Source organism: Odontomachus brunneus, unplaced genomic scaffold (genome assembly GCF_010583005.1).
Source record: "Odontomachus brunneus isolate Ranch 3 - 2012 unplaced genomic scaffold, Obru_v1 Obru_scaffold_003, whole genome shotgun sequence".
NCBI classification, from domain to species: Eukaryota; Metazoa; Arthropoda; class Insecta; order Hymenoptera; family Formicidae; genus Odontomachus; species Odontomachus brunneus.
The window spans coordinates 1,064,862-1,071,536 of NW_022639453.1; the positions used below are offsets into that span (position 1 = coordinate 1,064,862).

Sequence of the window (6,675 nt, forward strand, 5' to 3'; positions counted from 1 at the left end):
CTCTCTCTCTCTCTCTCTCTCTCTCTCTCTCTCTCTCTCTCTTGCTTTCTCTCATCCCAATATTCTGGGGGTTTGGGATATCCTGTCGATTCATCGCGGTTGAGCGAACGGATCGTTTGGAAGTAATCGCCGCTACATTGGGTTTCCCAACCTTCGCGAGACGAAGGCGGAACGTAATTTTATTATCGCGGGACGCGCGAAGGGAAATGTATTCGGGTTAGGGTCAGTAGATCGCCTTGGAGTAATCGCCTCCTCATCAGATTCCCAAGAAGGCGAAATGTGATTTTATCGCTGCGGTAACTGTCAAGGGCATGCGTGCTTAGGAGGTAGTGAATCGCTTGGAATTAATCGACCCTTCATTCGGTTACCGAGAAAGGGAGGGCGAGGGAGAGAGGAAGGGCGAGCGAAAGGGCGCTTTATTGCTGCTGCAGGAGGGCTTTAGGCCGACTGTACTACTGGCAGTCAGGAATCAATCGTAGGGAAATGGAAGGACGGTGTTTATTGAATTTTGCTGTTAATCGCGCATGCTGAATATTTAATTACGAAATTAATTAACCAGTTTTCTCGGAAGTATCATCGATTGCGAAATAGTCAAATTACATTTAGATTTAGAATAGAAATTGCACTTCAGTTACCTCATTCTTATTCGATGGGATAACTGATATCGAGTATTCTCCGACTCTCGTTTCTCGAGTTTTATTTTCTTAATATCTAAAAAATAAAAAAACCTGCGGTGGATGCCTTAATAAATCGTATTTACTTAAGTACAAATTTTTTATATATAATTTTACATATATAAAATTATATATATAGTTTACATGTATGAAATAATACATATATAATTACATATATACATATATAATTATATGTATAGTTTTTATATATAAATAGAATAAACAATTTTGATATTTTAAGAAAATGTGTTTCCTTATTTGAAGAATATTTTAACAAAAAACATGTTCTTTGTTACTAACATAAAAATTTGATATTATTTATAAATTATTTTAGCTAATACAGGAAAAAATTAAAGTGTTTCGAAATAAGTGCTGTTTCGAAATAGGTTCGTTTACTCTATGTATTACCCACCGAATAAATATTGTTTCTTAGATTGTTTTTAGGTGTACATTTGTCGGTATTCTGTTATATTCTCGAGTGCCAGACGTATCCACGACGGAACACACGCAACTACATGTACGATACATACCGGCGCATTACGTCGACATACTTTCGGACATGGTTCGCCGCGATCGGCATGTCCGAACGAATGATCTCGTAAAACCGGCACATTCGATTTCATTGCGCGGGACTCGAGTGAAGCGACCCTAGATTGAAATTGATGTTAGTCCGGGACCGATGACAGCCTCCGGTACACGTTCGTCGACATCAACCACACGCGTGTTCGCTCGCTCACTCATACGCCTTGCCGCAGGGTGGCAACCACTGCGTTTGCCGGAAGTTATGAATGTTTCATGGGGCGCCTTCCGTTGGCCGCAGTTTTGCGAGTTGATTTTCACGTGCGATCTCGACGCTCGATTAGAGGCGTTAAAACGTTTGCGGGAGCGAATCATCGGCGGCTGGCTCGCGTTCGTTCGCTTAAGGGCGATGACGTAACCCTCCGTGGGAGTAAGCGGCGGTCGGTGAACTTAATGGGCCGCTAATGGAGCCCTTTGCGAGATCGATGCTCACCCGGAGTGCGGACAAATACGCGTGCGGACGCGCATTGTCTCCTTCTATAGGAGACTCGGTACCGAGTTTCGCCGGTGTAAATGCTTCGTCCTTGTACGCGAAGAGCCTCTCACGGTAGCCCAGTTGGTATACGCGACATAATTAGACTTTAGAGCAAGATACGCGGTTTTAGAGATCTTCTGTTAGTCAGAAAGTTTCGAATTCATTAATTTATACGCGGATACAAATGTTGGAGAATAAAAATATTAGAATACGAAGACGTAAAGTTTTAAATATTAAAAATTCATTCAAATGCACTAAAAAAGAATGCAGCATTCGCAAGTCTAAAAGCTAGGGAATTGGAAGATATAATCCCAAAAACTTGGAATTGAAACTTAAGATTCAAGGGTACAAGAATCTATAAAAAGTATAGAATAAAATGAATAATATTGCATATTAGAGGCAATATTACTTGATACATTCGAAGTTTCGGTAATTCAACGTTTGAGATTAAAGTTTGAATAATTCGATTTTGAAACTTTGAATCTTCGAACTATAGTATATAAAGATTTGAAATATCAAAGTTCTTAATAGAACTAATTTTGAATAATATAACAATATTCTGTGCAATTAACAAAATTTAAATATATTTGTTTCAATTTTAAGGTTTACATTAGTCGAGTTAAAAAAGCATATTAAGAAATACAATTAACAAACAAGAAATCATCAACTTTATTTTACAATACAAACCATACTTTCGAGATTTCGAAAATCTAAATAATTAGATGCTCGTATATTAACTTTAAATTTCGTTATTCGAATATGATGACTCAAAGAGGTCTTAAATAAAGGAAATACGAATCTTGAAGCATTGTAGAAGCGAAACTTCGAATAAAATTTCCAGCTTCATTGCATATAATGATTTTAATATCCATTTGTCATATAAAATAATATTATGTAATTGTTTATTGTTTTGAAACTTGAAAATTATTCTGAACAATTTTATATTGTGTTATATGTTCTCTGGTATTTTATGTGTATGTGTGATATATGTTTCTTATTTTTCTCTTGTATTTCTGTGTATAGAGATATTTTTCTCTTACACACATTTTTTTCTGATGTATGTTTTCTTGTATTATACGTTTTTACACTACGGCAAACTTCAATTAGAATTAGCAATTAATTATGACGACATATATTAGTCACGTAATATGAGCCGTCAGAATAACGACACTTGTGGACGTTAGTACCACCTGCATGACTCGTTCGCAGCGTTTTTTTTTTTTTTTTTTGATAGGCGTGGTGGCTGCGTACTTTTCGTCGGCATAATTACGCCTAATGGAGCATATTTCCTCGACTTGTTTGTCCCCGCGCCTTTGACTTACCGCTCTGTAATAATTATCGGCCGCTCCGAGTGAGGAGGCCTCGAAGCGTAGGAGAGAACGCGATTCGTCCTTGTCCTTGAAGCGGATATCGTTCTCTGTTCGGCGTTGCATCTCGCGTCGCTCGAATGCCGCGTCCGGCAGCTTTGAGTCTCGTTCGCGCACAAAAGACGATATAATAAGATGCGCAGCGGCGTGCGCAGTTGCTCGTTGCAGCTGCTGGATGCTAATTGCCCGAGTCCTCCGGAAATTATAATTAGACTGCGCAATCAGCGACGACGACGCTGCCGGGATTCTTGCCGGCCGTCTTAAGGAACGCTGACTCCGCTGCCGCCACGACGAAATGAGAAAGAATGGCCAAGCTGTGCCTTCGTTTGCTCGAATCGAAATGCGCGGCCCCGCTGCGGCAAATGGACCCTCCGCTGAACTTCGGCAGCGAAATTATTTCGCAATTTGTTTCAACGGCGGCGGCGGCAGTCGTTTCGGAGGCACGAGGTTTACCGAAGAAGTTCGCGGATATTTAGATTCCCGTGTTCTTAAATATATGAGCTTTCGAAAATCCGAGGATCTAATAAGCCGAGGATTTACGGATTCCGGAATTTAACGCGGACCGTGAAATTAAGCATAATCATAATGTCAAGTTCGGTTGTCTTGAAAATATTTTTAATAGAGGTCTCGACGTCGTATATCTGATATTTAATTCGAGAAGAACACAAGTGGTCGCGAAAAGGAAAGAAATAACGGGTGTAATCCTGAAAACCGTTTCTCATCGTCTACGCGTTATCAAAAATCATTTTGCACGATGTATCGGCTTCGTATTTCGCCGTGTGTATACAAGCGGCCGTTTCCAGATATTTCTAATCGACGATTACGAGTTCAACTCATAAAATGAAAAAAAAGTGGCGATTTTCGGCGTGTAGCGTAACGATAACGGTTATAGTCCGTTACAGTCGTAATCGTAGCAACAAAATATCGGATATCCGAGGGGAAAATACACGTGTACACCGGTAGTAGAATTTTATATCCCGCGAGTTTCATATTTTTTTTCGCGTAATCCCACATTTTCTTGGCGAACATTTAAGCCGGTATCCTCTTACAACTTGAGAAACATACATTCTTACACGTAGAGAATGTTATAGCTTTTCTTTTTTCGTATAAATTCTCGTCGATGGAATAGAGCTACTAAAAACATAGAGAAAACGTAGAATTTATCTTGCTGAGGAAGATGGTAAATTTCGCTAGAAACACAGAAGATTTTGTTAGAAATATTTGTTAGAAATATAGCAATTTTTTATTAGTATATTTCAGTGTCTAAAATTTAAGTAGCAAATAAAGGAGTAGCGAATTATTGAAAAATGTCGACTTGTTCCTCGGTTATTAAGTATATAGTAATTTTTAAAATTCTTTCCGTGTAGATTTTCTGGAATTCTTCTCTGGCTCTTATAGAGAAATATACGATTAAACGGTTTTCACATTAAACTTCCAAGATGATGAAGTGTTGTTCTATTTTTAAGAAGTAAATACCTGCTCTGAAAAATTATCCAATTTAATATTATTGATGGTATATCTCATGTGTGCTCGTCAAATGTCGCGACAGTCCTCTTTTGCAAATAAGAAACAGAAGTACTTCTACAGGATTAGTAGCTCTCCGCATTAGGATACCGCTAAAAAGAGAGAAAAGTAAGACGCGAGCGAGCGTTTGGGGGATTTTCGAGTCTTTTTGAGGAACTTTCGATCTTTGATATTTCCCTGAAAATGTCTTCCATCACCTGATTTATTTACACTCACCTGTCGCTGCATAGCGGTTCTTTTGAAGATGGGAAAGAAGGAATAAGTCGTTGGGGCTTAACTGCCCCTGAAATGACTCTCTGCCATTATACGAGCCCGTATGGCTCGATGCACTTTGTTTACAGCGGCGAGCCATCCACATTCTGTTACTTTGCTCTGGTGAATGTTACAGCGATGTGTACGCAGGTCCATCCGTTTAGCTTCTCTCATGTTAGCTTCTCGTGATCGGCGAGCAATTTCGGTCGCGTCGTTCTCTATCCGAAGCTTTGATTCGCACACATCCTCTTTAAAACGAGTCAAGTTAAAACGAAATTGTGATTCAATTTTCCATTTGTTTGCCCGTAGGCGAACCATTATAATGATTAATTATTTTATTAGCCCGGCGCGATTTCAAGCGGTAATAATTCTTACGTTGATATTTCATTTCATTTTATAACACAGCGCACCGGCTCGTTCGCAAATCGTCGATCGCTCGATAAATATGGGTTGCATCGCTTTCCGATCGGCGCGTTTATATTTAAATAAGCGTACGACAAGCGCTTGACAAGCGAAAATATCGTTTATCGACTTATTCGCTTGTCGTTAACGCCGCAGTAGGAAGCGGAAGCTTGCGGCCGTGCCGGGCACGATTGTACATAAACGTCTGCGCGCGCGCGACAGAGAAAGAGATAGAGAGAGAGAGAGAAAGCACATAACAATTATTATCTGACACTGGCGACAAAGTAACAGCTAACACGCGTTTGTCGCCGACAGGAAGGACCGTAATCCGAGCCGAGGAAAGTTGTCAGCGTCGTGTGCTAATTATAAGTTCGTTAATTGCGAGGTGGACCCGCCGCGAGATCACACGTGTCAGATCGTGGCCGGCGGAAACGAAAGTCACTCTCTGAGATAATCGATCGTCACTGGAATCGCGATTTTGTGCCCTGCCCCTGAAATTTATTTCTGCGACAGAAATGTTCTCATACTTCTCGAGAACACACAAAGCCCGAGTATATAGGTCGTCGTGCGTTATCGAATATCTTTATTGGAACGTTATTGGATTTTTAATTCTCGAGCTTCCATAATTCCCGAATTTTCGCATTGAATATGGATAATTATGTTGCAGAGCTCTACTCGCGATAAAGAGAAGTAATGATAGTGGTAACGGAATTAATATTCACTTGTAATTTATATTTGCGATGTCGCGCGGCACAAAAATGTCCGACAAATTGCAGAATAATACAATCGTCTCATTAATTTCGGTCGGTAAACATTATTAGCTGTTTTTGCGCTTTCTCGAGGTAATTTATATTAGCCGGTTAGTACATCTTTGTCGGCGGGAATGTGGATAATTTTAAAGAACAGTTTATGGGCAACAGCGCCTTTGACTATTCGATGGAGAAAATTCATTAGCTTTATGCGGCGGCTGTAAGAGTTCATAACGGAAGTATGCCGGGAATTTCGTCAGTTTTCTTTTGCTTCTTCGAAATTGTCTCTCAACCCTTTTGCGTGCATGTATACATACCATAGTTGTAAAAATATCAATTAAATTCGCCTCAATTTAATAATAGATTTGAGTAAATAATTTATAATGTAATTAATTGACGATTAATATAAGCCTATTTAATTAAAAATATTTTAATTAACCACTGACTTAAAGAAATCTAATTAAAAATTATTTAATTAATGATTGATTTAAAGGAATTCAATTAAAAACTGTTGAATTAATAATTAAAACGAAAGTAATTAAAGATTATTTGATTGAACATAGTCAATATAATTAATTAAGGTATTTAATTGACAATTGATATAAGCAATATATATATATATATATATATATATATATATATATATATATATA

General features: G+C 38.7%; 1 long non-coding RNA gene across 2 annotated transcripts in view; it reads right to left on the reverse strand.

The window, feature by feature from the left end:
• The window catches only part of LOC116844037, a 9,349-nt gene that overhangs the window by 1,925 nt on the left and 749 nt on the right, over nt 1-6,675 (reverse strand). Inside the window, exons 2-4 of one of the 2 annotated variants that reach the window (XR_004377977.1) lie at nt 4,836-5,119; nt 4,572-4,711; nt 3,051-4,486 (exon numbers count right to left, since the gene is read on the reverse strand). This is a non-coding gene — a long non-coding RNA (uncharacterized LOC116844037). Of the gene's footprint in view, nt 1-3,050; nt 4,712-4,835; nt 5,120-6,675 lie in introns of both variants that reach the window. The other variant, XR_004377976.1, reaches the window with a different exon arrangement.